At 46.9% G+C, this 22,650-nt stretch overlaps 1 protein-coding gene across 1 annotated transcript in view; it reads left to right on the top strand.

Annotated features, from left to right (window-relative positions):
- SPOCK2 (SPARC (osteonectin), cwcv and kazal like domains proteoglycan 2) overlaps positions 1–6,946 on the top strand; it is an 836,669-nt gene extending 829,723 nt beyond the window's left edge. Inside the window, exon 13 of the mRNA XM_049789270.1 lies at positions 6,937–6,946. The gene's annotated coding sequence lies outside the window, so the exon portion shown is untranslated. The remainder of the gene's footprint in view (positions 1–6,936) is intronic.
- Positions 6,947–22,650: the final 15,704 nt, after the last annotated feature.

A 22,650-nucleotide genomic window follows, 5' to 3' on the forward strand; every position in this document is an offset into this window, starting at 1 on the left:
ACAGTGAGGCCATCAGAGCTGTGTCACCTGAGCACTCAGCACTCCTGATTTTCTCCTGCCTTTTCCCCTTTTCCGAAAAAGAAGCAAATCTTGGGGCTGAGAGGTAATAAGCACAGAAGCAGGGAAGGTTCTCATCCCCAGCACAGCAGAGGTTTCCCCGAGCCCTATCAAGTCATCCCAGAGCAGAGAGCCAGAACTAAGCTTAATACTCTGAGCACCTTGAGGTATGAAGTGAAGCCTTGAATAAAGAGAATCCTGTGTCCACTCCCCAAACCTGGCATGTGGTTCAGGCCTTCCAGAAAGCAAGAGGCCTGATGGGGCAGATCCAGAGTGTGGAAAGGAGATAAGAGGGTTTGGGAGGAGAGAGATATACAACTGCATGCCTTCAGTGCCATTCCAAGCTCCCTTCTAGCCTCATAAATCTAAAAGCTTATAAAAGAGGAGCCCAATTCACACATACTCAAAGTGGGGAGACCCCTTATTGTTCTCACTCTCTCAGCTAGATGGGCCACAAGGAGATCTCAGGAGGACAATTGCCTTCTGGGAAAAGAGCAGCAGACACGAGAGTCTCAGAAATATCCCCTCCAGCCAGTGAGGGACAGTTCAGAGGGAGACACTGGGAGCTCAGAACAGTCAGTCCTGGCAGGCAACATGTGTCCATAGGAGCCAGACATGGGGCTGGTGTTGGCTCTCCTGGCCGCTTGCCCTCAGCTCCGAAGGGTTTAATGCTGCCATTCCTGATGGTTGAAAGGTTAAATGAGATGATGTAAATGGAGCTTCCTCAAAATGAGAGGCTAACGTCTTCTTTTCATTCCTTTTTTGAATCACAGTGGAGAAAAATAAGAGCTGACATAAAATCCATGTTCCCTCACCGCCACTTGAGCTCCCAGCTCCGGCTCTCTCTTTCTTCCTGCTCACCATCAGAAGAGACAACCCAGCCTTCCGGTCTGGGTGGGAGGATGTGAGGAAGGTCCAGGAAAGGGCAGGGGATATGTGAGGGAAGAGGGGGTCCAGGTGAGGCCAACACACACACACACACACACACACACACACACACACACACACAGTCATTGCAGTGGGGGAGACATGCTAGGCAGGGCCTGGACTGACTGGAACAGTTTCCAACCACTGGCCCCTCCTCCAGGAAGTGCCCCTGCTCTGTGGCAGGAACCTCATTAATAGAAAGAGGAGGGGTGGGAGAAGGTGGTCGGGCTGTTGACAGCCTTTTCTTTCCGGAGCAGAGCAGAGACTCAGGAGGCTGCTCAGATCAAAATAGTAACAGAACTTCCTCACCTTTGAGCAGGGCCTCAGAGTCCTCCCCATGTCAACACATCTTTAGAGCAGGGCCTGTCCCAAGGTTATCTGAGCTCTGAGGCCCACTCCTGTCTAACATATTCAGTGAACACTGACTGACTCATGTTGGATGGCAACTAAGTTCCAACTGTCCCTCTCTCCCTCATTCAGCAGCCAACAGGCAAATAGACATGATGGTGAGTGTTGGCCCCACAAACTGGTTGTCAGTGGACAGTGTGTGAATGTGGTCCAGCTGAGATGCATCTCACCCACTTATCTTACTGACTTGGAGCCAAACCTATTAACAATCTGATTGATATAGCATCTATGTGACAGGTTCCCGGATTGTCTGACTGATGGTATCACTGCTTCTGACAAACGCGGCTTCCGATGAAGCTGACAGACTCAAGGGCTTCCAGATGAAAGACATTCTCACCGACAGATGGACTGTCTGACAGACAGTGTCTGTGATGCGTCTGACTCATCTCCAATGGCTTCATGATCATCTGACTGGCTGATGCCCTCACTCACGACCTGAGCCTGGAGGAACCGACTGATGTATTGATCACCTTGCTATTCACTGACCACTCTGTGCCCTGACAGTCTTTTCCCACTAAACCTCACAGCATTTGACTGACAGTCGGTTGACCTTACGGTTTCTACTTGTCTACCTGACAGCAGTGACTGAGACACTGACCTGGCTGAGCCATGGACCATCAAACTCATTGCCCCATTTGGACTGACTAAAAGCTGACCACCCTGCTCTGTGACAGCTGGACAGATGCTGGAGGAACCACTGCCCACTGCTTAACAACAGAGGCACTACCTGACTGACCCCAGTTTTGAAAGATGGTTGACTGGCTGATCACCAACACAGCACTGGCCTGTGCTGATGGACAGGCCCAAGAGGCCACGAGCTTCCTGGCTGACAGGAAAACAATTTTAAGAACCTTTCTTTTTTTTTTTAAATTTCTGGTTCCTTACTCTTGCTCTTGCCTGGCCCCTCAATTCCAAACGTCACTTTTTTTTTTTTAACCACATGCTGTTTTTGAATATTTTTTGCTGGTTTCATGCATGCAAAGGCATTTAGATAACAGATGTGAAAGCCACAAGAATTAAGACTCAAGCTTTCCATCGTGCTTAGATCCAGAGCTGGACTTAGTGGCCTCTACCTGTGAACCACACATAGGGCCATCAGAGAGATCCTGACAATAAATAGCTACATGTAAGGCAGCCACCATCGATGCTCAACCCACTAGGCTGCGTGGGCTCTGTTGCCAGTGCTCCCCTCCCCACTTTTATCGCAGTCTAATTAACCAAATCTGCATCTAGTTAAGGCTTCCCAAAGTGCTGCCTCGCTATCCGTATACACTGTAAAAGGATTAGCACCATCAAGCTCATTAACACACCTCTCACCTCGATAGAGTTGCCAAGTGTATGTGCATATATCTCCAAACACTTGAAATATCCTCTCTAAGCAGAATTAAAGCACAGAAGAGCTTTTAAAAGTTCATAGAAGTCCCCCCACCCCCCAGCTCCTCATCAGCTTCTCAAGACTTCTTGAGTTAAGGAACCTTAACTCAGTGGCTATCTATTGACCCTGACCTCCTTCCCCTCTCAGTTCCTATCAGTTTTAGTTCCATACTTTCAGATCAGACACAGAGTGAACTCATCCAGCCATAGGGTCCTACATGGCAGAATTTCCTTCTTTTTTTTGTTTTGTTTGTTTGTTTTGTTTTTTGGGTCACACCCGGTGATGCTCAGGGGTTACTCCTGGCTGTCTGCTCAGAAATAGCTCCTGGCTGGCACGGGGGACCATATGGGACACCGGGATTCGAACCAACCACCTTTGGTCCTGGTTTGGCTGCTTGCAAGGCAAAGGCCACTGTGCTATCTCTCCGGGCCCAATTTTCTTCTTTTTTAAGGGCTGGATTAGAGCCTGTACACCCCATCTATTCTCTATCCCTCATCTCTCCTGGCTACCTCTGTTGTTTTCATATCTCCATGTTGGAATCCTTTTGTGGTGAATGTAGAGATACAGAGATCTCTTCAAGCTCCAGACTTTGTTTGCATGAGCTTTCTCCCCGGAAGTGATTTTGAGGGACCTCCTGTGTTTCAGACTGTCTACACCCATTTTAATTGTGGCCTCAGAGTTTTTGAGACCTTTCCGAGTGGCTCAGACATGTTGGACAGTGTTTCTGAATTAAACCATTACAGTTGGACCTAGGTTAAATTCCCAACATCCCATATGGTGCCTGTAGCATTACCAGGAAGGATTCCTGCCGCAGAGCCAGGAATAAACTCTCTGAGCATTGCCAGAAAACCTGTACTAAAACCAAAAATGACTAAATCAGCATAGTCTCCTGGCCCAGTCACACTACTAGTGTGTCTAGTACCTGGAGCAGCCCCAGGGAGGACCATAAAGGAGACTCTATCACTTGATGCAACTGAGACCCACTGACTGGGAATCTGTGCATTAAGAATTTGCAAATCCCCCAAGCCAGATATGTACCTTAAATGCCCCCCCAGACTTACCCTCAACCTCCCTCAGACCTCTAGCTCCTATCTGCTCCCTCATTCCTTTGTCTTTCTTCTTGGTGAACCGAAACCTTTGTGCTTTATAGCTTGTCTTGATTTTTCTCATCAACAGATTCTGCATCTATTCCTCTGTGATATTTTCAGGGGCAGTGTCATATTTTGATTTTCTGTATCTGTCCAAGTGGTGGGCAGTCATAGCCTTTTCATTTTCTCTGCTGCATAATGTTCCCAGTGGTGGTTTATAAAAACCAGGATCTACTGTACAAGCTGAAAGCCAACAACTGGAATGTTCCTGCTTATTATTATTATTATTATTATTATTATTATTATTATTATTATTAATTATGGGCAGGATCCATGGTTTGCTATAGGTAGTGAAACTCATTTTTACACAGTGATTCTCTCAGGAATAGGATGCCAGCAGGAACACACAGTTCAGTGGGGCATGGAAACATCTATAATGTTCAGTATTGTCAAACGGAGACCCTCACAGGCATCTAGAAGGTTCCTCTTATCTACTTTCACTGCCACACAATCCTCACCTCCCAGCAGTCTGCAAAGACCTTTCCATAGTCTCACCCATAGCTACAGCTTCCCATGCAGGACCCCTATTTTCCTTCAGCCAGGGAGTGAGGCCAGTTGGGGATGGCTTTGTTCCTCAGCTTCTTCTCTTCTATTTGGTGGACCAGGCCTCTAGGGAAAAAGTTTGTCTGGATTTTCCTGACTCAAGCCTGGTCTCACACTGAGAGAGATTTTCAGAAGGTGCTGGGGACTAGGGCACTGAGAAGATTAAAAAGTGGTGTGAGATTTCAGTGTTACAGATCAGCAGGACATAGAGTGATGCTAAGATAAATAGGGATTGGAGAGGTTGGTCAATCACTCAGCTGCCTTGTGATGTGCCTTACAAGCTGCAGAACAAGAAACTCACTGATATAATTAAGTCAGAGAATCTAATGGATGTCCCAGGTGCATGGAACAGGAGACAGAGACAGAGACAAAATTTATACTTTCTTCACCTTTTTATTCCTCTTGGGCTCTCCAACCAATCCAATGATGTGAACCAACCATACACAAAAGTGAGGGCATCTATCTTGGTTTCTTATTTTTAACTTCCAAAGCATGTCAAAGGGCCAGGGACCTCTCCCAATGATCCTTGGCTAAGGCCAGCCAAGACACAGTGCTCAAGTGCCTGGACCACCAAGGCCACCCTGAGTGCTTAGAGGTATCCAGAGTTACACCTGGCAAAGCTTGGGGGCCTGCAAGGCCACACCCAGTGATATTCTGGTTGAGGAGGAGGAGAACATGCAGTGCAGGGGATCAGACAGGGGTCAGCTGCATGCTGGCCTAACCCCTGTGCCAGCTCTGTAACAGGAAGGCCTTTCCATCCTCTGATGCAACATATCACCCAAAATAATGCCTTGCCAGCTCTCTGGGCATCTCTGAGCATGGCAAGTCCACAATGAACCTGTGTGTGTGTGTGTGTGTGAGAGAGAGAGAGAGAGAGAGAGAGAGAGAGAGAGAGAAAGTGAGAGAGAAAGTGAGAGAGAGAGAGAGAGCAAACTGGAGGGCTGACATTCCATAAGCATCAGAGCTGTGCTGATGCACAGAGCTCCCTGTGAAGGGAACCCAAGGGGCCACTCTGTAGGTATAAAGGGAGTGGGTCACCATTTATGAGGAAAGGATGAGGCACTCTGAGGAGAAAAAGGGATGAAAAGAGCCAGGCGTGCCTGGGTGACCCCGCTTCGTAGTGGAATAGAGACTAATGCAACATGAAATCTTATGATCCCAGGCTCTGTCTCACTCAGCAGCCAGCAGACATGGGGCGAGATGGAGGAAAGAGCGGAGACGCAGAGATTTAGGTGAGTCTGACATGGTAAAAAATCTGCATCGTTTTTATTTTGGACTTGTGACGACTTGAACGCTGTCAGGCTTTGGAACTAGTAGGCCTCAGCCTGTGCTTCAGAAAGAAGTCACCTGGGGGGTGAGACTAACTTTGGCTCATTTGTATAGTTAACAAGGGACAAAACACAAAACACACTCACTACAAATGATTGTTGGCACTCCAAAGTCTAGCTTTATTAAAAATATACTATTAAACTTTGAGGGTTCTACTCTTTCTCTTATGTTTTTTAAATTTCCATTTGGTATGCGCTAAAAGAGAGGCAGTCTTATATGAATATAACCCGAACCCTATATTTTAACAGGAAAAGTAGGGGGTCTTTTTATATACTCAGTCACCTTATACACTGGAAAATACGGTAGTTTGGCAATTTTCTACCTTGTATCTCCCCCAAGATGCTTGCTAGCACTGTTTTTATTGAGTACAGAGGTGGAGCAGTAAGGACATAGTAAGAGCAGATATCTTAGGCTATTCTGACCTAGGTTTACGTATAAGACAATCTTTGTTTTGGGTAAAACCAAGTTGTAAACAAACAGATACAAAGAAGGAAGGAGGGGGAAGAGAGGGAGGGAGAAGGAAGGGGGAAGGGAGGGAAGGGAGGAAGAAGGGAGGGAGGTAGGGAGGGAAGGGGAGAGGGAGGGAGAAAAGAAGGAAGGGAGGAAGGGAGGGAGGAAGGAAGGAAGGGAGGAAGGGAGAAAGGAAGGGAGGGAGGGATGGGGATAGGGAGGGAGGAGAGAAAGGGAGGAAGGGAAGGAAGGAAGGGAGGGAGGGAGGAGAGAAAGGGAGGAAGGGAAGGAAGGAAGGGAGGGAGGGAGGGAAGAGGGAGGAAGGGAGGAAGGAAGGGAGGGAGGGAGGGAAGGTGGGAGGGAGAGAGGAAGGGAGGAAGGGAGGGAGGGAAGGTGGGAGGGAGAGAGGAAGGAAGGAAGGGAGGGAGGGAAGGTGGGAGGGAGAGAGGAAGGAAGGAAGGGAGGGAGGGAAGGAAGGGAGGGAGGGAGGGAGGAAGGAAGGAAGGAAGGAAGGAAGGAAGGAAGGAAGGAAGGAAGGAAGGAAGGAAGGGAGAGAGGGAGGGAGGGAGGGAGGGAGGAAGGAAATTGAAGCCTTAGGGTGCAGTTGAACAGGAGATGAAAGTCAGAACTTGATTTTGGAGGAAAAAGGGATGAGACAGAGTTAAGGAGGGGAAGCAGAGACATCTATATTCTGGAGAGGTGAGAGAACTGGGCCCCCTTGGGTGTAGGTGAGGGATCTGGGAGAGAGTGAAAGACTTTGGAAGGTGGTAGAAGGCATTGCCACTATTCTGAACTCAGACATCTCAAAGTCTCTTTCAAACTGCAGTCCCATCCTCCCCTACCTTCTACCCCCTCATGTGTTCCCCCCATCCCTTCCTCTCAGTCTGGGAAAATACCATCAGGATTAATAAAAGCAGTGCTTGCTCAATGATAGAGGATGCGCAATGGAGACAGTTTGGGGGCTACTATTACCCTCCTGTGCAATAATCGGAGTTGATATTGTTGATATCTGGAATTAAAATCCCTTTCCAGGAGTCTTTATTAATATTATCTCCTAATGCCTAAATACCTGCTTCTCTCTGCTGGCCCACCTGCTTCTGGGGCCCCCAGAGACAGAGGCACTGGTGGAAGATCCGGGTGTACTGGCTTCTCTCATAGTGGGCGCATCCTGTTGCTCTGAGCTTCCAGAATAGACACCATACTATGGCTTCAGAGTGCTAGAGTGAGCAGGAACACGTAGAGGGGCAGACTGAGACTGGAGATCCCTGGGAAGACAAAAGCTGATTCAACAGGGTGGCTCATTCTCCCAGCCCCCTTGAAAGAAGAGTCCCATATGCTGTGGGTAATGACTAGCATCTCTGCAGAACTGTAGGTTCTGGCTGGCCCATCCCCACTAACCCCAGGGATACCTCTTATCTCTGACCCTTAGAAGCTCCCTCATCTCAAAAGAGGTACAGGAGCATGTGTGTCTCATCCTCTTTTCTGTCAGGAAGAGACAAGACCCTGTAAAGCAGGGCTAGCAGTTCTGCACAGGGGCTGAGCTGCCTTTGGAAAGATGCTTGGCCTTTCTGATTGAAGTTTTCCTAGCAGGAGAGTAAGGGTACCATGGTGCCCTTGAGTTGGGAAAATAAAGTCTGAGATAGATGGTACCAATGATGGGAACAATTTGCGCACCCCAGTTCCGGGATTCCCCAGTTATCAAGGGGGTCTACACAAGGTGCAAGATCAGTAATCATCAGTAGGAAAACAATATTCTTTGGTCAGTCAAGTAATGATCTTAATCTATACTGGTTAGACTTTTACACATCCCAGGGCCTTATTTTATCTGGGTAAGTATCTAAATAAACATCTCTGGAATAGGCTTTCTCTGAGGGAGATTCTTCCAGGAGAGGAAGCAAAAATAGAGCAGTTTCAGAACTCCTACCAGGGAAGTATTTCCCCTCCGGTGCCAACAATCTCAGTCAAAAGGCCTTACCGATTACCAAACATGTCGTCCTTTATCTATCTAGCTAGTCCCCAATATACATTCATCCACCCATCTATCCATACACTTATTAATACACCTATATACCCATCCATCCATCCACCCACCCATCCATCGTTTCATCCATCCTTTCTCTCATCCTTTCTTCCATTTACTCACTCATTCACCATCTACCTCTCAATTCACCCATCCATTCACCCATCCATTCATTTATCCATCTGTCCATATGCCTATCCATTCATTAATTCATTCAACCATTGTTCCATCTATCCATCTACCATCCATTAACCCATTCATCCACCTACCCATCTACCCATCCATCCTGTCAATCTGTCTATCCGTCCATCCATCTATTTATCCATCCGTCCGTCCATCCATCTGTTCATCCATCCATCCATCCGTCTGTCCATCCATCTACCACTCACCCACCAATCACCCATTTATAAGATTAAAAGGCATTTGGGTCACAAGAAGTTATTATGTGCTGGGGATCAATCCCCTATAAATTGACAGTGATGTACCCTAAACAGAAGAATAGATGAAAACCATAATCTGTCTTATTCCTGTAAATGGAATTTTTATCATGGAATATTTTTTTTTACAAAGACAGTCCCAGATAGCACTTCAGTGAACTGGGACCTTCTCCACCTTTTTACCTCAGTTTCCCTGCCCATCCAGGTAGCCTCTTGGGCTTGTCCAGTTCTAAAAATGCCCAGCAGCAAATTCCTGCATGGAAAATAGACGTGCTGACAGGCCCTCTGTCTGCAACATGATCTTCTCTCTCCAGGGACTCTGCTCCCCGCCAGCATGGCTGGTGATTAATATGCCCTGAGTGGGGCTGCTGACCCGCTGTCAGGGACATCAAGGTAAGTGCCCATTCCCAGGCTGAGGGCTCCGTCGATGAATAAATGATAACTGTAGTGAAGTAATAGGATCCGGGGAGGCCGCTTAGGATAATGGAGCGACAGACGTGGCTTGGAGCCCCAGGGACCAGAGCTGCAGGGGCTCTACTGGGCGGGGAGAAGGCACAGGCACCTGTGTGTACCCCAACAGCACCCCACACACAAACCAAGATGCCAACAACTGGAAACCCTGTCCAGGCCCCATCACAATTGTTCTTGTTACAGCTACACACTGGGCTGTGTTGCTATTTCACCATTGCACACAGCCATGATAAAGGGAAGAGGAAGTGATTGTCCTTCATGAGGTGTCTACATGCACCAGCCTGTAAAGTTGTTTTTCCTTAAAGTGACAGCAGCCCCTTCAGCTCATCAGATGTCTATTCGACCTATTGTCAGTGTTGAGGATCAAATCCAAGGTTCCCACAAGCAAGGCACATAAGTCATCACTGAGACACACCCTGGCCCTCGTTCTATTTTATTTTTGGGTGCTTGCTTTGGCAGAACATAAACTAAAAAATAATTTTTTTTTTGTTGGGTGTAGGGTTTGAGTCACACCTAGTTGTGCTCTGGGGATCACCCCACGTGAATGGGACCAACTGGGACCAGCCACTTGCAAGGCAAGAGCTTAACCTCTATATAATTCCTCCATCCCTCTAAATTCTTGACTCCAAACTTGCCTGTGGACCAAGCAGATCAAGAAGAACAGTACCCAACTACCAGGTGAGGGAGAAGTGCTGTCTCTCTCCAGAAAATTCCTAGCTCTGTCTTTAGCCATCTTTATATAATAAGGTCCTCAGAGGACATCATTGGGCACACTGGATTCCCAGAGGATAGACCCACCCAGAGGGAGATCTAAGTGAGCCTAGGGTAGAGCCCCAAGATATTCTTCAATAAAGCACAATAAGCAAGATAGCCATGCTGAGCATGGTTGGGGGAGGGTCTGACAGTCAAATGGGTGTGGGCTAACAGAATCTTTACATAGCCAAAGACCATGTCTTGTCAAAGGCTGTGAGCTCCTGGGGAAAGGAGACAACTTCTTTGAAGTCCAGGCATTTAACTCTTCTTTACCAAGAAATTCTACTCTTAAGTGCTGGCAAGAGAGGTAGCGATGTTTATCTATATAGAAACAGACATAGCAACTGGTTGTCTGGTCAGTACCTCCAACCATAGGCAAAGCCCATCAATAGGTGAGGACCTGTGTAGCTCATAGAGTGTAGCTCATGGAGTGGTGTCTATACTACAATTATGTAGCCTGTGCCTATTAGTATTTTTGTAGAAGTGCAGTATTGGGGTTAGGGCCTGGGATATTACTTGTTTCATGTCAGAACAAAACAATATAGATTTTTATATCATTTTAAAATATGTTATTTTAAATAATATACTTATATTTCAAATATATTTATATTATTTAAATGTAATATTAATTTTGTTTTAAATATTATATAAAATATAAAATCATTTAAAATATACAAGGTTTTAAAATAATAGTTAAAATTTAAAATAAATAATATGTATTAAATAATATATGAATATATTACCTATTATATTTTGGTTATATGTCTATTTTACTTTAGAATCTCTATTATGAATTTTTTTTTGTTTTTGGGTCACACCCAGCAGCACTCAGGGGCTACTCCTGGTTTTATGCTCAGAGATCACCCGTGGCAGGCTCAGAGGACCATATGGGATGCTGGGATTCGAACCACCATCTTTCTGCATGCAAGGCAAATGCCCTACTGCTGAGGTATCTCTCCGGTCTCCTCCATTATAATTTTAAAACATTATGCTAAGAGGACATATTATGATAAGAGGTCAGGCCAGGCATATGATCCAGTTGTATACGTATGTCCTGGAAGAGTAAGGACCCTGACAATACATACAACATACACATGTGTGCGCATACACACACAGAGATTCATATCATGCTAAGTAAAGAAGTCAGACTCAAAAAGGTACCAACTATATTCTTGTTTTTTTATGAGATCCTACGAAAGAATATTTCATTGTCAGTGACAAGAAATACATCAGAGGTAATTGCGGGGGACCCCCCAGGTTGGAATGTGGGAGGGTGATTGTCAAGGGCAGGAAGGGAATTTCTGGAATAATCTGGAGGTTGGTTGGTGGTAATAAAGTGAATTTACATACTTGTCAAAAACTCACTGAACTCTACATTTTTATGGTTGTGTAGTGTGTGTAAATTTTCCTTTCATAAAGTTGATTGAAAGACAAATCCGGGGCCGGCGAGGTGGCGCTAGAGATAAGGTGTCTGCCTTGCAAGTGCTAGCCAAGGAAGGACCACAGTTTGATCCCCAGGCGTCCCATATGATCCCCCCAAGCCAGGGGCAATTTCTGGGCACTTAGCCAGGAGTAACCCCTGAGCATCAAAAGGGTGTGGTCCGAAAAAAAAAGACAAATCAGAACACAGGCTCTTGGAATTGGGCCCTGACATATGTGCTTTTTATAATGTTTTATCATTACTAATGCCATGCTACTTTTGCCAAAATAAAGGTCTTCACCATAGCAAACTCAACAACTATATCCCTGAAGAGAGGGAACCCCACAGTGACCGAGGGCCATTTGGCAGGAGGTTAGTGCCAGCAAGTATAGATTTACTGTCTTTCTGGTGGCTGGCTGAGGCTTGGAGCCAGCAGCAAGGAGGACCAAACCTCCCCCATGTCAAGTCTCTCTTCCTTACTCTCCAGGGTGTACCCTTAGCTGAGGACGGGTGAGCTCTGAGATACCAAGTGTTCACATCTCCTCTGTATCAGTATAGAAAATGCTTCTTCACAGAGTTCTGAGCCTGGCAACATGCCCTGCTCTGTGTAGGCACGACACCCCTGCTTCCACACTGCCTCCTGCTCTCCTTGGAAAGCAGAAAGTAGACAGGGTGCCAGCTCCTACTGCCCCTTCATTAAGGCCTCTGTGGCGGTTTTATCTGAGCTCTGCTGGTCTTCCCTGATCAAGTCCTGGTCCCCTCTCTGGGTCTCTGTTTCTCTAATATCAGATGGGACCAAACGCATGGAATGATCTAATGGGATAAGAAAAAGGAAATTGTGGGCTGGAGAGATAGCATGGAGGTAGGGCATTTGCCTTGGTTCAAAATCCTGGCATCCATATGGTTCCCGGAGCCTGCCAGGAGCTATTTTTGAGCATAGAGCCATGAGTGGTCCCTGAGCGCTGCCGGGTATGACCCGAAAAAGAAAAGAAAAAGGAAATTGGAGCCAGAGATATATTCCAGTGGGTAGGATGCTTACAATGCACACATATGGCCCAAGTTCAGTCCTTGGTGCTCAGTCCCCTTAGCCCATCAGGAATGTAAAGCCAGGAATAAGTCCTGAGCTCTACTGAGTGTACTTCTCCCCTCCCGTGGAAATCACTTTTAAAATTATGATTTGTTTTGTTTTGTTTTATGGGCCATATCTGATGGCTCTCAGGAATTACTCCTTCTTTGTGCTCAGAAATGACTCTTGGCAGGCTTCGGGGATCAAACGGGATGCTGGAAATAAAACCGGAGTCGGACATTTACAAGGCAAATGCCCTCCCTCCTGTGCTATTGCTCCAGTCCTCAAAGCATGATATTCTTTTTTTTTTTTTTTTGGATTTTGGGTCACACCCGGCAGCGCTCAGGGGTTTCTCCTGGCTCTGTGCTCAGAAATCGCTCCTGGCAGGCTCAGGGGACCATATGGGACACCAGGATTTGAACCACTGACCTTCTGCATGCAAGGAAAATGCCTTTACTCCATGCTATCTCTCCGGCCCCAAAGCATGATATTCTTAACAAATATTGTTTCCTGGCTGGAAATTGTCACAGAGGTAGGATATTTGCCTTGTGCATGGATGGTCCCAGTTGATTCCTGGTACTGCATATGGTTCCCCAGAGCCCTGCCAAGAGAAGTCACTGAGCACAGAGCCAGGTAACTGAGCACAGCTGGGTATGATTTGATTAGTCCCACTCCAAATCTTGGTTTCTGTTGAATAGTAGGCCAGAAAGATATATGGGTGGATGAATAGAAAGTGGATAGATCAAAAAAAAAAAGAAAGTGGACATATCAATGGATGGATGGACAATGGATAATGGATGAATGGATGTTGGATGGATTGGAAAGTGAATGGACAAGATACTCTCACATTTTAATTCTCTTTCCTCTGCAATCTCTAGCCCAATAAAAAGCATAGGTCAGCCTATGACCCACTTTCATACCCCCCTTTGCCTCTCACAGCCATTCCCTATGTGTCTATGCCCAAGAACTCTTCAACTTCAGGCTGGCTGAGAGTGAGTCGGGCATGTGGTTCTTGGGTGTTAAGAAAATGTTACTGATCCTCCTCAAACCAGGGTCTTCCCCACAGAGTGTAGGAGTTCTGGTTGAGGCATTTCCTGTGAAGAGAATACACATTGTTCTCTTGCCTCTTTGTCTCTTTCCAAATACAAGGCTGGTCAGAGAAGAAACAATGGCAAGGGCCCGCTTCCCAGTAGAGATACAGCAAACAATAAGAGACCCTAGCTGCCTTTTGGATCTGTCCCAGGAACAGCCCACTCCAGATGCAGCTTTTCAGGTTCCGTGAAACAACTTAATCTTCTGGAGAAACACAGCCAGTCAGCAGCAGAAGACCAGCTGTCCCCTTACAGGGTGAGTGTAGGTATTTCCCCCTGCAAGAACCCCTGGTTTCCCCAAAACCCAAATCAGCTTGCTGAGCCATGCAGAAAATGGGAGGCATGGCTGCATGATATAAATGCCCCCAGAATATCCACGGAAGTGTTGATGGGAATGATGGTTGTCCAAGGAGGATGGTCTACTCCAGCAAATCCAGAGCTTCCATTCATGTGAATGATATGGACTTGGAGAAGTGTGTCTGCTGATGCTCACATCTCTGAACCACTAAAAAGGCTCAGACCCCTCCCCTAGACTAGGAAGAGATAGTGGAGCCAGGGAGCAGTGAGGAGAAAGTTCACCCCTTTTCATCCAGTTCTCTGTTATAACCGTCAATTGACTTGTCAAATTCAAGTATTGTGTATTGAACCTAGAACAAAAGTGTTTGGGGAGATAGTACAGGGTTAGACTTTGCCTCTGCCTGATCCCAGCTTGAGTCCCACCCCAATGTGTATATCTGGGTGTTCCTGAACATTGGGGTTGCCATAGTGATAGCCAGCACCACAGAATGAGAGCTGCACTGTGTCCTCAGACGCTCACATAGACCCATCCAACTTAGTTGGTGAAATCTTAGAGTATCACTGGGAAGGGCCTTTGAGCCACCTGAGCACTTGGGAGCTTGGGAGGACCCCCAAAATAAAATCCATGATATAGTTAAGGAGCTGGAAGGAAGCTAAACATGCTGGTGACAATGCTGCAATTGGTGTTAATTAGATTACTTTCAGGTGTGAACCACCAGTGGTACTCTCCAGTGTCAGCATGTTAAAGGGATGGTGTGGGTTCAGGGATAGAGACCAGAGGCTAGAGTTCTTGTCTCACATACACCAGTTTGACTTCCAGCATTTCAGGTGTCTGGGCCTGGAGGCTCCTGGCATTTGCTGGACAAAGAGGCACCATATCTTCAGATTGGCAAAAAATTCCAGGAGTAGCTCTAAGTTTCTCTGAGAAGCACCTGTGAACCCACCCACCTACAAAATGGTGGGGGGAAGCTAAAAGGTAGGCCTGCCATGCAGAAAGTCTCAACCTGAGCTCTATCCAGCACTACCAGGTGAACTCAACACAGAACTAAATATTCCTGAGGCCTCCCCAGGGCCTCTAGCACTTCTGGGGAGGCTGCAACATAAGTAAACACATACAACATAAAATGCAAGACAGTAAAAATGCTTTTCATTAAAAAAATGCTACCAGAGATATATTGAATCAGAAGTTTGAGTGACTCTGCCCTCTTCAACACCCCATCCAGAAAGTGGGATATCCAATGAGACTGGCCCCAACTTAGGGTGAGGTAACTGCATCAAAGGCCACAGGATCTGGTGTGTGTAAGCCTGCCTTGGGGCTCTGTGCCCACCTGGGTGTAGACTTCCCTTCCTGCCCTGCAGGCCTCCAATTCTCCTTCTGGAGTGGGCTGAGGGTTTAGAGGAGGCTCAGGGCCCCACAGCCACCTCCAGCCCAGCCTGCTGCACCCATGACTATAACCCCACACAGCCATGGTTTCTCACGTTAGGGGTCAGGGATCCTGAACTGTGGGCACAGTTGGAGGGTGACAGGGATTTGGATCCTAGACTTTCTTCCTGCCTGGCTCTTCAGAGCACCCTGCTAGCCCAGAAACTTCCCTGGAGCCTCAGTATAATGGTTCCCGAGAACAGGACAGCAGGACATTTTAATTTTCACAGTTTTATACTCATGTGCTTTTGTTTGTTTTTAGGCCACATTTGGCAGTGCTCAGGGGTTATTCCTGGCTCTGTGCTCAGAAATTACTCCTGGCAGGCTTGGGAACCATATAGGATGCTGAGGATCAAATCTGGGTTGACCACATGCAAAGCAAATGCCCTCTTCACTGTGCTATCACTCTAGCCTCTCGTGTGCAATTTCTAACCTCCTCATTATTTCATGATCTTACAATATTTCAAGGATAAATGACTCACTGGTAATGCACCTGAGTACTGCTGTGTAGGAGTTGGAATACCTGTCCCCCACAACTTTGTTCGCAACATGTACATACCCCCCCTCAAGTTCCTTTTTATCAGGTCATCAAACAAACACTCCCAAGGAGTCTTTTGTGGACAGTGAATTGCTTCTGTACTCAGTGGGAATGGAAATGCCAAGCTGTGATCCCTGAGGATTGGGTTTTGGCATCCTGGGAAGCACAGGGGTCTCTGGGAGCAGGCGCTTGAGTCAACACACATTAATGCCTGATATTTGTACAACATCCTGTGATTTACAGAGCTGTCACATCCATTATTCTCTCTGATCCCCTGCTGGTCCAAAGGAGAGGTGTACTCCAACTGGGTCTGGGAAAGGAATGCCATGAACAGTCCCCTGGAACTCATGGGGAAATTAAGGCTTGGAGCAATTAATTGCCCCATGTGAAAAAGCCAAACTATATGTGCCAGCCATCATGTTTTATCTTATACTCTGAGACTAGTACATGCCCCACACTGAAATCTCAATGACAAATGAGAGAGAAACGGTGCCTACAGTTTTCGGTATCATTGGGTCAATCAATATAAGGTGTGAGTCAATGCATAGTATGTCCTAAGACTGCATCTAGTGGCCAAAGCAATAGCACAGAAGGGAAGGTGTTTGCCTTCCATGATGCCAACCAGCGTTCCATCCCTGGCATTCCATATGATTCCATGAACTTCACCAGGAGTAAGCCCTGAGCATCTCCAAGAGTGGCTCTAAAACAAACAAAAAGACTGAATCTGGCATAATTAATTTTTGGCAACACTAACTTTTTTGTGGGGGCACACTCAGGAGAGCTCAGAGGTTACTCCTGGCTCTGCACTCAGAAATTATGCTTGACAGGCTTGGGGAACCATATGCGATGCCAGCGATTGAATCCAGGTCATTTGCATTCAAGGCAAACACCCTACCAGCTATGCTATTACGCTGCTCCCCTTCATCAACTTTTATTGCTTGTTTTGGTGCTTGAACATTGCTCCCAGCAGTACTCAAAGACCTGGGTAGTGCAGGGAACCCGCTCCAGGATTCCCACTGTAAAACATGCACTCCGCGCATAGAACTGTCTCTACAGTCCTAAGTCTGTTATTCAAGAATGATGGCTCTGGTCCATGCCATGCTGAGTCCTGATGCCTCTCTACCTATCTTCCTAGGCATGTTTGCTGAGTGCCCCAGAGCACAGGGCTCTGAAAAGGGGCGAGGGAATCCAAAGTAAATGAGTTTGCTCTTGAGCTGGACTGTGTCCATGCCAGTGCAATGAGATACAGGAAAGGAAGTAAGTTGTAGCCTTGCTTCCAAGGAAAGGGATTTGGGAAGGCTTTGTGGAAGAGGTTTTGGGGCCTTTGCCTGATCCTGTGGAATGAGGACTGAGTTCCAAAACTGGTTTGTGCAGAGTGGCCTGAGATGGTCCATCCTGCTAGGATCCTCCCAGGGGAAAAGCATGAGTCAAAGCATCGCTTTGGGGCCCGGAGAGATAGTACAGCGGCGTTTGCCTTGCAAGCAGCCGATCCAGGACCAAAGGTGGTTGGTTCGAATCCCGGTGTCCCATATGGTCCCCCGTGCCTGCCAGGAGCTATTTCTGAGCAGACAGCCAGGAGTCACCCCTGAGCACTGCTGGGTGTGGCCCCCCCCCCAAAAAAAAGCATCGCTTTGAAGAAACTGCTTCTTGGGTGGGCCCTCTTTGCCAGCCAAGCTGCCAGGCTCTGTTCAGTGAAGGGAGAACTGAAGTGCAGGTTCCTTCTGTTTGCTGCCCCTCAATCCCAGCTTTGGCGCTCCCCATAGGCTTTCCAAAGATAAGATCCTTGTTGGTGCTTGGAGAATTATGAGCCTCTTGCTGGGTCTTCTCTTTGCTTCCATGTCCACTGCTCCCCATTGCTGCCACTCACCACTTAGGCACTCCATGAAGTAGAGTCTTGGGCTAGGGAAACAACTCACTCTCCTCCCCCTCGCCCCAAGGCTGCTGTTTCTTCCCAAACTCCTGTCCTCCTTGGATTTACAAGCCTTGGCTATGGGAGGAAGGACCAGAGTGTTCTCTCTCTCTGTGGCCTAATCATCACCCCACCAGCCTCAAACTAGTCTAGTCTGACACTAAAGCTCAGGGTCTGGGCTGGGGAAACAGCTCAGAGGGCTGGAGTGCTTGTCTAGGGGCCACAGGGTCCCTGTTTTGATCACAGGCACCACATGGCTACAGCCAAATACCAGTGGGAAAAGTCTTGATAGCCCTCAGCATTCTGGGGAGCCTCCTCACAAAAATCCAATAAATGTACATTTAAAAATCACATAAGGGGGTTGGAGTGATAGTACAGTGGGGAGAGCATTTGCACTGCAGGCGACTGACCAAAGTTTGATCTCCAGCATCCCTTAGCACAGAGCCAGGAGTAAGCCCTGAACACCACCAGGTATGGTTCCATCTCCTTCATGCCAAATACACACACACACACACACACACACACACACACCCCACATGAATACAGATATGTTTTTCCACTCTTGGCATGGGAATTGTGTGCTCCATGGTATTAGAATAACTGGTTTTTACTTTGTGCTTGTCCCTCATGGACGGGAAGTACCTCTGGATTGACCCCTACCTCTACCTGTTCTCCACCCATGGGGGTGGTCCTACTCTTCCCAATACAGACCTCAGGTCAGAGAGAATTCTTCCGGTTTTGGCCACACAGGTAGCATGTCTGCCTGCTGGTACCTTTTGCCTGCTTGCAGCTAGCTTGTGGTGGAAAATCCTAAACCTGTTTTATCTCCCTCACATTATGTGGATTATTTCCTGTGTCAGCATTGCTTCCAGACCCTGTTCCCCAATCAACCTGGGACTGGGGCAAGAGACTTCCACTATACCCTCAGAACTCAGCAAGATAGTTCTGAAGAATGCACTTTGATGCTTCCAGTATTCTCTCCTGGAAGAGGTCGAAATAAATAAGGCTTGAAAAAAAAAGAAACAAACAAACACAAAAACAAGCCAACACCTCATGGTCTTAATGATTATCTAAAACAAAAGGCTTTGAATCAGCCAGTTTAGAGCTAACTTTTTCTTAACAAGCATATTCTATGTCTTGAGTACTAGAATTAAAGCGCTTGGCTACTACATCAACATGCTCAGCCTTCGAGCAAAAGTGGTCTAACTGACCCAGAAGCCAAGGGGTGGCCTGTGTCCTGAACCCTGGAAGATATTTGCACACTTCCCAGTAGAATAGCAGAAACTTCAGCTAGCGATGGAGTCAAGGCCCAGCTCTTCGCTCTCAACTCCCAACTGAACAAGAGCCAACTTAACTTTCCAGCAACGTAGAACTGAGTAGCTAAAATATGGGATATTTTTACTCCAACAATATTTACGCCCATAAATCTGCAATCACAGCAAAACTAGGCAGTTTTCTTTTCCCCGGGGGATGTTGAACATTCATCAGTGCCTGAGCTGGAAGCTCACATAGCAAAACAGACAAGTGAGGGGCTAAGAGGAAGGCCTATGTCAGACTCCAAGCTGCACTATTTAATTTTGCCTTCTCTCCCCCTGGTTTTTTTGGGGTGGGGTAAGGAGGGATTTTTGGACCATTCCTGATGATGCTCAAGGATTACTCCTGGTCCTGTGCCCAGAAATTACTGCTGGCAGGTACGGGGGGCCATATGGAATGCTGAGGATTCAACCCAGGTTAGGCCATGTGCAAGGTAAATGCCCTCCCCACTGTGCTATTGTTCTGGCTCTACTTTCTTTCCAGCCCCAGACAGGGCTCAAAGGATACCCCACTTTGTTGTGGAAGGAGGAAAAGGAGACCCCGATCACTGCTTGGTATAAAGCCCACAGCTTGGGACTTCAGAGGGTTGAGAGATATGAACCCTGGAATTCCCAGGCCTACCTCAGTGTCCTTCCCTAGAGCTCCTGTCTGCACTTTCAGTCCCAGGGTCCTACTATGCCATTTGCTATGAGTGTGTGCCAGAGTTGCGCCTTAAACAAATGATCCTGATGTGGGTGTCTGAGCACTTCCTGCCCTGCATGCAAAGTCAGAGGCACAGATGCCCATAGCCCCAGGCCCAGGAGGACCCGGACACCTCCCTGGCTTCTTCTCTACGTTAAATCTGTTAAAGAAATTTAGGATACATTTCCATTCTCCCTACAATTCTTCCCAGGGGTATCTCTGCCTTTATTTGAAGAAATCCCTTCCCCTGGACCCCGGGGACTGTCCACAATACCCACAGCTGGTTGTGCCTGATGATGAAGCTGAGTTTGAAGGAGCAAAGTTGGGGAGGCAGGAGTTTGGGGACTTCCTGTAGGAAGTGGAGGCGGCTCCAGAGAGGAGCCAAGGAAAGTTCTCCAGGAAAATGGAGCCGCAAACCCAGTCCTAAGAAAGAAAAGAATTCAAAATTTTCTTTTTTAGGGTTGGGGGGCCATCACACCCAGCGGTGCTCACGTGTTTTTCCTAGCTCTGTGCACAGAAATTACTCTGTCAGGCACTATCCGTCCTGAATAGGCCGCTTGCAAGGCAAACACCCTACCATTGTGCTATCTCTTCTGCCCAAGAACTCAGAATTTTCTATCAGCTGTCAAATGACAAGGAAGGCCAGGACCAAGAAGCTGCACAGTGGCTCAGTGCCTGCTCTTATGCACCAGACGAGGGTTCGAGATCAACTCTGCCCTAAACCAAAAACCAAAGATGTGAGTCAGGCCAGAGGCAGGAAATGTGAACAGAGCCTAAAAACCAAATTTCAGAGGGGCCAGAGGCATAGTACAGTGGGTAGAGCATTTGCTATGCATGCGACTGACCTAGGTTTGATCTCTGGTATTCCATATGATCCCCTGAGCACCACCAGGAATGACACCTATGAGCAGAGTCAGGAGTACCCCCTGAGCACTTGTTGGGTATTGGCTTCCCCCAAAAAACTTTAAAAAAACTGAATTTTAGAAAAATTCAGAGTCCCCATAGCAGCCCTTCAGTGGCAAGTTGAGTTTTGCCCCATAGACCCCACGATAACCTTGTTCTGCCCCAGGGTTCCCTCTGATGGAGGGAGACCTCAATCCCTGATTCCCATCCCACAGTGCTCCCAGTTCTAGGGGTTAGGGAAAAGCTAGAAAAAAGCTCTGGATACAAGGCATTGACCCCAATGCCACCACTCACTGAGTCCTGAGAATGGAAAAGTAGGGTACTGGAAACAACCCCAGACAGCCCATAGATCTCAGCCTCCTCCACAGTTTCACCCTCTTCCACAAGGGATGCCCAGCCCAGGGCAGGTAGAAAGGGTGGGGCATACATAGGGAGTATCCCATGTCTTATGCATGTCAGGGTATCAGATTCAGGGATGCCTGGCTTGTTTCACATGGGATGCTCATGCCATTCTTTTATTTTATTTTTTTTATTTTTTTTTTTACAAATTATTACATATCCATTTCATTTTTTTTCCTTTTTTTTATTTAAACACCTTGATTACATACATGATTGTGTTTGGGTTTCAGTCATAAAAGGAACACCACCCATCACCAGTGCAACATTCCCATCACCCATGTCCCAAATCTCCCTCCTCCCCACCCGACCCCTGCCTGTACTCTAAACAGGCTCTGCATTTCCCTCATACATTCTCAATATTAGGACAGTTCAAAATGTAGTTATTTCTCTAACTAAACTCATCACTCTTTGTGGTGAGCTTCCTGAGGTGAGCTGGAACTTCCAGCTCTTTTCTCTTTTGTGTCTGAAATTTATTATTGCAAGAATGTCTTTCATTTTTCTTAAAACCCATAGATGAGTGGGACCATTCTGCGTTTTTCTCTCTCTCTCTGACTTATTTCACTCAGCATAATAGATTCTGTGTACATCCATGTATAGGAAAATTTCATGACTTCATCTCTCCTGACAGCTGCATAATATTCCATTGTGTATATGTACCACAGTTTCTTTAGCCATTCGTCTGTTGAAGGGCATCTTGGTTGTTTCCAGAGTCTTGCTATGGTAAATAGTGCTGCAATGAATATAGGTGTAAGGAAGGGATTTTTGTATTGTATTTTTGTGTTCTTAGGGTATATATATTCCTAGGAGTGGTATAGCTGGATCGTATGGGAGCTCGATTTCCAGTTTTTGGAGGAATCTCCATATTGCTTTCCATAAAGGTTGAACTAGACGGCATTCCCACCAGCAGTGGATAAGGGTTCCTTTCTCTCCATATCCCCGCCAGCACTGTTTGTTCTCATTCTTTGTGATGTGCCATTCTTTTATTTAACTCGGGGTGACACCCTGCTGGTTCTCAGCACCCATCAGCCTCAATACCAGGACCCCTGTGCAAACATGCATCTTCTCTGATCCCCCTCCAGTACCATTCTTGGGGGGCTGCTCCCCATGAGACAGAGGAGGGACAAGAAAGCCCTCAGTTGCCAGTCCCCCACTTCCTCCATGACACATACTAGACAGGGACCTGGCTTTGAGATCAATCCTGGGCTTTCCTGCTGAGCTCTGGTGAAACAGCAATTAATGAGACTGCTACACTGAGGCGCTTAAGACATCATCATAAATAATTCTAGGGGCCTGCATTTTCATTTTTTTTTTTTTTTTGGTTTTTGGGCCACACCCGGCAGTGCTCAGGGGTTACTCCTGGCTGTCTGCTCAGAAATAGCTCCTGGCAGGCACGGGGGACCATATGGGACACCGGGATTTGAACCAACCACCTTTGGTCCTGGATCGGCTGTTTGCAAGGCAAATGCCGCTGTGCTATCTCTCCGGGCCCGCATTTTCATTTTAATAATTGGTTTAACAAAGCCACAGGCCGTTGGAACAGGCTACAGCAAGTTTTGTGAGCATTTTCCTGCACCATTAAAGAGGTTTCTACTGGGCCTTCATTTTTAATGGTTGTATGGTATTCCATCACAAGAAGGTACTGTAATTTATTGACCCAATATCTATGTTGGTCCTCTAAGCATTTTCCACTT

The sequence above is a fragment of the Suncus etruscus genome, chromosome 15, assembly GCF_024139225.1.
Source record: "Suncus etruscus isolate mSunEtr1 chromosome 15, mSunEtr1.pri.cur, whole genome shotgun sequence".
Taxonomy (NCBI): domain Eukaryota; kingdom Metazoa; phylum Chordata; class Mammalia; order Eulipotyphla; family Soricidae; genus Suncus; species Suncus etruscus.